This window comes from Rana temporaria, chromosome 1 (genome assembly GCF_905171775.1).
Source record: "Rana temporaria chromosome 1, aRanTem1.1, whole genome shotgun sequence".
NCBI classification, from domain to species: Eukaryota; Metazoa; Chordata; class Amphibia; order Anura; family Ranidae; genus Rana; species Rana temporaria.
In genome coordinates this window covers 503,733,615-503,745,866 of record NC_053489.1, presented here as the reverse complement: position 1 = coordinate 503,745,866, position 12,252 = coordinate 503,733,615, and the positions used below count along the sequence as shown (strand labels likewise).

Genomic DNA, 12,252 nt, shown 5'->3' with positions numbered 1-12,252 from the left:
ATGGAGGTTTGGATCTTCAACAGTGTTTTCCTTGCTGCAAACGCTCAGCCGTCCTAACGATCTTGACATGAAGTGAAGCAGCCATGCTGTGTTCACATATCAGACAAGCAGGGGGCAGCGACAACAAACATAGATATTTCAATTAGAATCCACCTTCAGGGGCCATACCCACACACTTTAATCCTTCACAAGGTATCATCTCTGCAGGCACATTTAGTAGGAGAGGTGTTAAGAGCAGGACCATTTCACAACGGCGCAATTATCCATATGTATTCATCGGGTGTTTTCTAGGTTTCTCAAGAACTGCCTTTAAATACAGTCATCTTTTCATCTTTCCTCATATCTCTGCCTTTCATTCTTCTCATGTCGTCTTTCTCTATAACTTTCTTTCTCTTTCTTTCTTTCTTTCTTTCTTTCTTTCTTTCTTTCTTTCTTTCTTTCTTTCTTTCTTTCTTTCTTTCTTTCTCAAAATCTATCTTCTTTATTCAATTGTATCTGTATATTTTCTATATTCAATTCTATCTATCTATCTATCTATCTATCTATCTATCTATCTATCTATCTTTCTTCCATATTCAATTCTATCTATTATATTTTCTATATTCAATTCTATCTATCTCTCTTCTGTATTCAATTTTATCTATCTGTATATTTTCTATATTCAATTGTATCTATCTATCTATCTATCTATCTATCTATCTATCTATCTATCTATCTATCTATCTATCTATCTATCTATCTATCTATCTATCTATCTATTCTATCAATCTATCTAGCTATTCTATCTATCTAACTATCTCTGGCCATACATTATACAATGTTCTTGTTCATGTTCTTTGAACGTGTTTAGGTTTGACCTATTATTATATGGTTTTGGTAAATCTAAAGGAAAGTTGTAGAAGAAAATTGTATAATGTATGCCCAGCCTATCTTCTGTATTCAAATCTATCTATCTATCTATCTATCTATCTATCTATCTATCTATCTATCTATCTATCTATCTATCTATCTATCTATCTATCTGTATATTTTCTATAATCTATCTATCTATCTATCTATCTATCTATCTATCTATCTATCTATCTATCTATCTATCTATCTATCTATCTATCTATCTATCTATTGATCTTCAAATTATATCTATCTATCTATCTATCTATCTATCTATCTGTCTATCTATCTATCTATTCATCTATCTATTGTCTATATTCTATCTATCTATCTATCTATCTATCTATCTATCTATCTATCTATCTATCTATCTATCTATCTATCTATCTACCTATCTATCTATCTATCTATCTATCTATCTATCTATCTATCTATCTATCTATCTATCTATCTATCTATCTATCTATCTATCCATTATATATATATCTCTTTATATCTGCTTATTTATACATCTGGAAGTTATCTAATTTTGCTTGCTTTTCGTATTAAACAATGTTCTTTTTTGTCAGTTATAGCAGTGTATGAATGGAGTCTGAGAAGGGAATTTTTTTTTTTTTCATGTCATTTGCTTGGTAAGAAGGATAAGGGAATTGACAGTTGTGGATTTGAGAAGGTAACTGCTGCTTCACAGATTGTAACTATAGCTTAAATGACTGTAGATAAATGAATCCTGTAGGTGTACATCAGGATCTCACATTGCTGTGGAAGAATCTCACCCTGCTACTATATGCAAAACAGATAATAGCAGACCTTGAAAAAGAGGAGCTGATTATGTCAGGGCCCCCTTTCCTTTATATCTCGCTGTATCATAGTAGTACAAAAAACGTGCCCATGTGGCAGAATTTTTTTTTTTCCTAATCAACGTGCTCCGCATTGCAGGAGGGAAATCTCTATTCCTTGGGCAAGATTCTTGGGGAACAATCAGTACCCCGAAATCTCATGAAATACAAGATTTTCTCATGATATCTGGAATTCTCCTCATTCTCAGTTTCTCACCAAAAGAATCATATTATCATCCTCGCCATGACACCACAGGCAAAAGCCAAGGTAAGTATACATTCTAACTTTTTTCTAGATCATGGTCCACTTTAAAATCAAACCTAAGTCAAAACTTTATTTTATATTTTTGGACAGAGTGGGAAAGAGATAGATCCCCTCTCAGGTTTTTCTGTGGTCTATGGCTCCATTAAAGAGAATGACTTCAATGTGTTTACAGATAACAATAAAATATTTATTTTTCAATAAAATAAGGAAATGTTAGCCACCCCCAGTGCTGGAACAAGATCATAAACCGCCCGGGGCGAACATTCCAAGGTGCGCCCCCCTCTTTGTATGCATAACCAATCATCTTTCCCACACCTGATTGTTATACATATGTATAGCGTGCAGAGGTCAGGTGTAGATAAATTACAAAGTGCAAGGGTCAGGAGCAAAAATAATGTACAGAGTGCAGCAGTCAGGAGCGGATAAAATACGGAGTGCAGAGGGAAGGTGTATGTAATATACAATGTGCAGAAGTCAGGAGTGGGTAAACTACAGAGAAGAGACCAGGAGTATATACACCCTAGTGCCCAGCAGTACCCCCTAAGGCCCCTTTCAGACTGGGGCGGGAGCCGCGGTGGCGGTATAACGCCGCTAAATATAGCGGCGCTATACCGCCGGGATTGCCGCGGGAATCAGCCGCTAGCAGTGCGGTATTAACCCCCGCTAGCGGCCGATAAAGGGTTAATTGCGCATTGCGGGCGGTATTGCCACAGTATCCCATTGTTTTCAATGGGAAGGAGCGGTGAAGGAGCGGTATACATGCCGCTCCTCTCACCGCTCCAAAGATGCTGCTGACAGGAGATTTTTTTGTCTCCCGCCAGCGCATCGCCTCAGTGTGAAAGCCCTCGGGCTTTCACATTGAGTCTGCAGTGAAGGAGTTTTTCAGGTGGGATAGCAACGCTATTTTTAGCGCTGTACCGCCTGAAAAACTCCTCAATGTGAAAGGGGCCTAAGAGGCATTTCACACCTATAGTTTATACAGACACACACACATACAAACACTCACATATATATAGCCACCTGCCTGACCCAAGTGACATGAAAAAATATCCACCCTTGCAGTAGGGCCCCCATACTGCATGGGTTAAATGCTCATTTATTCCAGAGGCAGAGGATTAAGGTATAAATACTTGAAGGCTAAGTTCACCTTTAATAATAATAATAATAATAATAATAATAATAATAAAAAAAAAATGCACACATGTTTGCCAGTAAAAAATGTGCATATATTACATATATTATTTTTATTTAAACGGGAACCTGCAAAGTGTTTCATCTGTGTTTAGTAGATCATGGGTGCAGTTTAAGGCTCCTGGACACACTGCCTATGGCTGGATTCACACCTATGGAATTTGTAGTGTGATGGAAGTTACTAAAATAATTTTTTTGTGTTATGATAACTTTCCTCCTGAGCTAATCAAATGTTACATATGTATGTGTGAAAATATACTACAGTGCTGTTACTTTCCTTAAAAGACATTATAGAGTTAAAGGAACCTTCAGGAAATGATTAAGTGAAGACAGCTGGCCCCTTCTACTGCACTCCTAAACTCCCTCCACCGAAGAAACAAAGATGGCGCCCAAAGACTTTTGAAACGTGTGTAGTATGCCAAGAACAGCTGTCATCCCTCCTCCCCCTTCTTCCATCGAAGGACCAAATATGGCTAAACCCCTGTAAGATTGGGGATGGGACCCTGTTTCTGGACATTTCATAAGGAACTTTCATGCCTGTATGACACGAGGCTGTTTGTGCCCAAAAATGGACTTGCAAGAAGAAACCACCCTTATATGAACTGACCTATGAGTATGCTTATGTGTATGATGTCATTCTGTTTATAAAAGACCAATTAAAAGTCCAGCCCCCTCTCTCTGGCTGAACGTTGGGAAAGGTGAAGGATGTAGACTGTTTCTCTCTCTGGTCTGCGTGTTTCACTATTATGATTTGGGTCAACGGCAGAATGGGTTTATTCTCTGGAATTGGGCCAGAGAACCTCTATTTCAGTAGTGCTTTTTGCATTTTGCAGATTTGCACTACAGTCCATTTACCATGGTTTCCTATGGAACACGTTCTGTAGTGCAAAATGCAAAAAGCTCAAAACATGCATAGGTGTGAATCCAGCCTAAAGCTTTGTGCCCATACCTCTGTTTCTCCCCCCTCCCCCAAACACGTACACTGAAAGGATAGACTTTTGTTTACTTTTCTGGAGTTGGCTCCATTATGCAATCACATTTATTGATGCTCATGTTCAGATTTTTTTTTATAGGTTAGGAATATACTGGGACTTCTGTGGTGGTACATATATGTACATATACACACACATTATATATATATATATATATATATATATATATATATATATATATATATATATATATATATATATATATATATATTAAAAACAATGTATATGAGGAATACATCTATGTATCACCTCAGAAGTCCCAGTATATTCCTAACCTAATCAAGAAAGTTACAGCGCAGCTTACAGTTACATGTTTAAAGCACAGCATAGTACAGTACAGTACAAGGTGGAAGGCAGAGAAGGTCGGGACTCACATGCACTCTGACATCTATTATCTAAGATCTTCTTACTTCCCCAATGAGAGCTGCTGTATATGGTGATCAGGAAGGAGTAATGGGGTCTGCAGTGTACTCATCTCTTCCTGCTCCGCCCACCTGTAGTGGAGCTCTTACTGTGACTCAGCCAGCCACACTAACAGTAGCTCAAAAAGGGGCGTGACTGCTGCCTCAAAGAGGAGTTCAGCAATCAGGAAGGGCGCGTCCTCCACTCTCTTTTGATGCAGGCTGGAGCGGCAACATGGAGCATAGGGATACTCTTCTGCCTGCTAACAACCCGCCCCCTCCCACACTCCGCTCAGGGCACCCGTCCCTTCCGCCCACCCCTTGTACCGGCCCTGGCCACCCCCCAGGCACTGCAGCCAAAAGTGGAAGGGTTTCAACAGCAATCATTTCTAACCACTTCATCTGATTCTGGTCGGAATGATGAAGGGCCTGGTATGGATCGGGGGGGGGGGGTGAATTTTAAGGGGAAACTCATGCTAAAATAAAGAAAATGTCATGGAGTCCTCCCCCAAAATCCATACCAGACCCTTATCTAAGCATACAAGAAAGGGGGAGGGGAGTGAGTGCCCCCCTCCTGAACCATACCTGGACACATGCCCTCAACATGGAGGCCTCATGACAAGAAGAGAAAGAAAGTTTTTTTTGGGACTTTAAATGAGGTTCAAGAGGCTGTTCAGGTCCCCTCCTCCATCCCGGTTCAATATTTAAAAAGGAGGACAAGAGGCGGGACCTTATATGAAGCACATGGAAGCAAATGGATAAGTTGGATAAAAGACAGCCTTTGTTTTAAATTGTCATATAATTTCATATTTAAATTGTATGCATTTTGCTATATATCAATATTTTTTACATTACATTAGAACCAAATATTGCACATTAATTAACATTCCAACAAGGAAATGTCATATATTTACAAATACATGAAGTAGTTGATGCATATTTACACACATTACAGTTGATACCTATGCAGATTAATGACCTACTGAAGTGTCACTTAATGGAGATGAAAAGGGATAAAATAAGTTAAAAGGAACGTCCATGAAATGTTGATGAGTATATACACTTATTGGTAGTTATTAGCTCTACGTATTTCGGGGCCTCTTAGCCACTCATCAGGAGCAAAACCGTAGTGATCATCTATAAATAAGAAGGACAGTCATTATTTAATGATCTACAGAATTTGGGAGCATGTGGGCAAATATAGGATATGAGAGACCCCCCCATATATACATTTAGACCTCAAACTTACATATACATCTGCACAATGGTGGTGCGGCCATGCAAACCAATGACCGGCCAAGAACGTCTCAACCGGGAGCTGAGGGGGCATAACATGGTGACAACAGCCAGCCCAAGCAACCCCCCCGAGAGGGTCAAAATATATGAAGTGACACAGGTGTGAGCTGAATGGGGTGACCCAAAATTGGGGGACCTCTGTGAAAAAATGTGACAAAAACTGTATAAAAGTGATATGAAAAATGTGTTGGAAAATGTTGAGCGGAGTGAGAGAATAAAGTGCAGAATAAAGGAGAGAAGGAAAAAACAAGAAAAAGGAGACAAATAAATAGAAGCAAAAGGGGAAACGAATAAGGAAAGGCCAAGTGATATGTGAAAAGTGAAAAAAATATATATAAATGAATACCTGTTGCAAAATGAATGAGAGCAAGGATGCCATGGTACATGATGTTCCATGATGGGAAATGGTGTGACTAGTTCTATGTGTGAGACCCAACAAGGGGAGAGGCTCATATAGTGAGCACTACCACAGCCCAACCCCCAATGTCATTCCGGGGCACAAAGGGGGGAAGGGAGGTGCCACCGAACAAGCAGCCAAGCCACCCAATGAGAAGCGCTAACCAAGACAACCCCAGATGTGCTGGCGGATGTTGATCACAAAGCTGGAAATGCAGCGCCACAAGGACGCTGCACACCCGGAATGTTTGGTTTGCTATTTAACAGTTCTTATATAGGTAAGGGGCAGAGCCACCTGGCGACATTACCTGATGGCACCACCACCCATTGTGACATCACCCACCGCTGCATACTGTTTTGGTGATGTCACAAGGGGGCAGTGCCACCAGATGACATCGCCAGGTGGCCCCGCCCTTACCTATATAAGAACTGTCAAATGGCAAGCCAGGCATTCAGTGGTTTGCCTTAGTTGATGGTGGAGCTTTTCTTTTGGGGTCTAAGGGTGGTGTCGTCGTTGTGTTTGATAATTGATTTACATTGGGGGACACTGTTTTTTTTTTTTTTTTAATAAAGGAATGGTCAAAAACTCCTCCTGTTTTATTTATTTTTACACTTTTGTGATGAATGGATAGGGGTAGGGGTACTATGTAAACATCATTAAAATCACTGCTCCTGAAAAATAATCTTTTTAAAAAGCATTTTGCATTGATACATGTCCCCGCAGGGCAGTACCCGGACCCCCATACCCTTTTTATGGGCAATAACTTGCATATAAGTCTTTAAAATGGGGATTTTTTAAGTTTGGGTCACATAGACTTCAATGGAGTTTGCTATTCAGGTCAGAACTTATACTCTGTTCACTTGTCATAAAAAGTGTTTGGGGACTATCAAAAAAAAAAAAGTTTTAAAAGTTTTTTCGGGTGCAGTGATTTTAATAATGCTTAAAGTAAAACAATAAAAGTGAAATATTCCTTTAAAGCGGATGTCCGCTGAAAAAATAAATATTAAAAGCCAGCAGCTGCAAATACTGGAGCTGCTGACTTTTAATATTAGGACACTTACCTGTCCTGGAGTCCAGCGCTGTCCGCAGCAGAGGACGAGCGATCGCTCGTCACTCTGCTGCCCCCCGCCATCCTCGGTAAGGGGGACCAGGAAGTGAAGCGCTCTGGCTTCACTGCCTGGTTCCCTAGGGCGCATGCGCGAGTTGCGCTATGCCTGCCGATTGGCTCCCTGTACAGGGAGCCGAGTGTTCCCAGAACACAATGGGGGGAACGGGAGGTGACCTCATGCCCACAGTTTACCCGAGACTGTGTGGCCGGAAGTGGGTGCAAATACCTGTCTTTAGACAGGTATCTGCACCCCCCTCCCCCTGAAAGGTGTCAAATGTGACACCGGAGGGGGGGAGGGTTCCGATCAGCGGGAGTTCCACTTTAGGGTGGAGATCCGCTTTAAATGTCGTAACTGGGGGTGTCTATAGTATGCCTGTAAAGTGGCACATGTTTCCTGTGTTTTGAACAGTCTCTGCACAAAATGACATTTCTAAAGGAAAAAAAAGTAATTTAAAACTGATTGCGGCTGTAATGAATTGTTGAGTCCTGCCAAAATTGCTAATTGTAAAGGCTTATATGCAAGTTATTGTCATAAAAAGTGTTTGGGGACCTGGATCCTGCCCCAAGGGACATGTATCAATGCAAAAAAAAGTTTTAAAAAATTATATTTTTTCGGGAGCAGTGATTTTGATAATGCTTAAAGTGAAACAATAAAAGTGAAATATTCCTTTAAATTTCATACCTGGGGGAGTCTATATTATGCCTGTAAAGTGGTGCATTGTTCTTTGTTTAGAACAGTCCCTGCACAAAACGACATTTCTAAAGAAAAAAAGTCATTTAAAACTACTTTCATTTTGGTTCGGGGTTTCCCTTAATATTCATACCAGACCCAAAGGGCCTGGTAATGGACTGAGGGGGGGAACCCATGCCATTTTTTTCAATGACTTTTATCTGTATTGCTGGACCCGACAATTCATTATAGCATGAGCACAGTCATGGGGTAGGAGTGATATTTCCAGGAAATAAATCAGAGCAATGAGCATGTCTGCTGGGCAGAGATATTTGACTGGACATATTACATGCAAACAATATGAGTGTCTGCTAGAGTGTAACAGTGCTTGCAGGGAGGGGAGGCACCATGATGACCACCTAGATAAAAAAAATAGGATCAAGGAGAGAGTTCAGACTTTTTCCACTTAATCACCAACATGGCTGATCCATAAATACAAGATCTGAGCAAAAGCATGAAGACACCAGATGTTTTTTTTGGCTGCAGCCTGTCTCCTCAGGAGGGGGTGCAGCCTGGGTCTCTCCAGTGCTTTACAAGTTCCTGTCCTTGGCCGTCTCTCCTCTCTTCCCTTCTTCTTCATGACCACAGAGAGGGAAGAGAGGAGTGGTGGTGGTAGAAGGGGAGTGAGTGCTCCCTGGTGCTCAGAGGGTGGCAGTGCAGGTTGTACTGATTTGCTCGCCTGCGGCACGGCCTGGCCTGGCCACCCGCAGCTTATGGACTGGCACTGGTCCACGGCCCGGTGGTTGGGAAGCCTGTCCTAGAGAACCTAAATGAATATGTCCAAATGAAATTAAGGGGTTGGTTAACCAAAACTGGAGAGTGCAACATCTGGCACAGCTGTGCATGGTAGCCTTTCAGCTTCTAACTTCAGCAATTCAACTAAGCTTTGACCAAAAAAATAAAAAAAATGGAAGCTGATCGGTTTCTATGCAAAGTTGCACCAGATTTTGCACACTCCAGTTTTAGTAAATCACTAAATGTTGTAAAAAAATAAAAAGATTCTTTGTTGCCAATTTACAATGCTGGTTTTGACAACCTGGATGCAAACTGAGATATCTCTTTTCATAATGGACTACCAAACTCAATTGGGAAACCACCATTAAACAGAAATACAACAGTCATTAGAAATGTCCATGTGTAAAAAACAAACAAAACAAAACACCCACGTTTTTCACATGCAGTCATGGCGAAATCCCAAAAAACGTACACCACTTAATAGCTGAATGAAATTCTGTTTACTGATCTGTAGCAGTTCAGTCAAGAAATGCATGGGCTCGCTGATTGCCATGAAGATCACAAATAAGAATCCCTCTATTTTTGAGTTATATGAGGTGTAATAGATTCATGTGGCTTCCTCACATTTCCTTATGTCATTGACCTAATTAGGAAGCAATAATATGTCCTTGTTAGTACAATAACTAATAAGGGGGTACAATGGATTACTTTCTTAGGTCAGTTACACACAGCAAGGCAGTTAGTGAAAATGGGATTGCTATTAGCCACAACACACTTGTTTGTTTGCCATTTCCATTTTTCATTTCTTTCAGTAAGGAAATGTTCAGATTCTGGGACATTGGCAAAATAGGAACACATGAGGGTTGATTTACTAAAAGAAAGTGCACTCTGCAAGTCATCAAATCATCCAATCATGTGCAAGCAAAAATGCATATTTTTTTCCCTTGCATGTGATTGGGTATTCTTTGTAAAGTGAAGCTTTACCTCATGTACTGTACTAAGCTCTGGAGCAACTGTACTTGCAAAGTTCACAGTCTATTTGACTTTAAATCAACCCCAAGGTTTGTTACAAAGTTTCCTGTGACCCAGTAAGACAATAAATTAATTAAACCATATAAAAGAGGTGTTGAATCCTATGTCACAGAGCTCTAAGGAAACTCTAATATATTTTGTGGCTGGAAGTTCCAGAATGAAGACATGGCAAAGTCAATGAGTAGGTGTAGTTTCCCAATTTTTATCCTTGATTGCTATTTTTTAAATTTCTTCCTATATTAATACATAAATTCCAGTGAACTATTTTGCAATCACCAGGATAGGGGGTAGCAACTACCTGTACCCAGTGCCGATCCTGACCTCCCTGGGGCCCTAAGCAAAATGACATGGTACATTAAAAATGAGAAGCGGGGCACATTAAAGAAAGTTGAGAAGAGGGGGGAGGGGGTGTTCTGCTGTCAGAAATTACATCTTACATTAAATTTACAAGCAGGGGGTGCTGACTTCTTATCTCTTATCCCATGCAGCCAGCAATTTGAGAAGCGGGGTGAGGGGGGCGAAAATAACTTTTCACCAGTCGGGGCCTCTAGTAATTTGGGGGGCCCTTTGCAGCTTTGCAGGGCCCTAAGCGGCTTGCATAGTGAGCCTATAGGGCGGATCGGCCCTGCCTGTACCCACCATGGGTAGGTGAATTGTACATTATTTTCCAGTTTTCTTTAATTTCCCATTTGCCACTAATGATGCTAAAGTGTCTGGTTCCAATGAGAAATAGACCAGGGGAGGGCATTGGACCTCCATCCTAAAGTACCCAAAAGTTGTCAGGTAATAACATATTAGGTAGCCCACACACTCATGGTCCTCTTGCTACATCGGGTGCTATGGTGTTGTTATTTGTGACTAAAAAGGGGGCAGGTTTTTTTTTAATAGAGGGTGGTTAAAAAATACAGAGTAGATCAGACTGGGTTCTGCAGATCAAATAGGTGATTGGTGAATATCTACTATTTACAAATTAAAGTCTTTCTAAAGTCCTACGTTCTAACCTATAGGTCGAGCAGTAGAGTATTTTCCAATAAGATCTCTGCCTAAAAAGAAAATAGTAATGTGGCTGGTTCTGCAGATCAAATAGGTGATTGACGAATATCTACTATTTACAAATTAACCCATTCTCAGCAGCCTGGTTTTCTTTTCTAAAGTCTTAAGTTCTAACCTATAGCTCGAGCAGTAGAGTATTGTCCAATCAATTTTTCTGCCTAAAAATAAAATTGTAATGTGGCTAGTAACAAAACAAGTAAAGAGACATGTGGCCTATTTGAAAGGATCATAATGTTTGCATCCAGACCAATATGTTTTTTTAATACTTGCTTACATGACTTAAAAGTTTAACTTTACCTTGTCTTGAGTGGAATATTCGTTTAAAAAATATGAGCTTTTTCACTTTTTTTTCCAGAATTTTACAATGCAATATGAAAGTTATTTTATAAAATCAATCAATGGGTAACATTTATGACAAGTGTTGTTGAGACATTTTGTGTCAAGTGCCTTTCAAAATTTCTTTAATGCTTTTTATCTAATTAACCATCTTGTTAAAGGAATTTAGTTTGACTTTCAAAAAATACTTTTCTTCACTTGTATAATTACGTTTATAATGTGTCTTATATCTTTCCTTGATCGGTTGTAATGATTGCACTAAGATGGTCCTATGTGCTTTTAACATTATGTACTTTTTACTGTTACAAGGACACTGACGCTAATATATTTTACTTCTATATTCTCTCTTCCTTCCTTACAACTGCCAAGTCGTGATTCAGCTTGACAGTAATTTTACTTTATTTGTTTTTCTTTCATTTGATTTTGATTTAATTTACTTAGGAACAACAATAAAAATGGTGCAAATGATTTAAAAAGTAGTAATTATTTTATTTTGTTTTCATGTTTTTTTACAGATATTCTTTAACCTCTTGACCATCAGGTGGCTGGATTTTTGGAATTCTTAAAGCCCAACTCCAGGATCCTACTAAGTTTGCACATATGCTCTCCTCAGGCTTTAATAAAATGATGACAAATTGTAAATCACAATGCCTTACTTTTCTTGTATACTTCCATATGCCAGAAAGATTGCTTTCTGTCCTCTCACACATCACATTCATGCAGAGAAACAGCACTACATTTCCCATAATGCAATGGGATATGCAGGAAGTTGTGTCCTTGGTGTGCAGGTGGAGCTTGCGGTTGAGATGAAGGTGGAGATGGGGTTAAGATGAGGGTGGGGACGTGGCTTACTCACAGTCAGAGCTGGGGGAAGAGCTGTGGCTGATGTCACATATGTAATGGGTGGGAGATTGAGACTTCCAGTTCTGTCCACTAAAGGGAGTGGTAAGGTAAATGTTTTCTGTTTGCTATAGCAAAACTCCCAA

The 12,252-nt window shown here is 39.9% G+C and overlaps 1 long non-coding RNA gene across 1 annotated transcript in view; it reads left to right on the top strand.

Moving 5' to 3' along the window:
• The window catches only part of LOC120918981, a 29,254-nt gene extending 17,343 nt beyond the window's left edge, over positions 1 to 11,911 (top strand). Inside the window, exon 2 of the long non-coding RNA XR_005744491.1 lies at positions 11,782 to 11,911. This is a non-coding gene — a long non-coding RNA (uncharacterized LOC120918981). The remainder of the gene's footprint in view (positions 1 to 11,781) is intronic.
• The last annotated feature ends 341 nt before the right edge of the window (positions 11,912 to 12,252 follow it).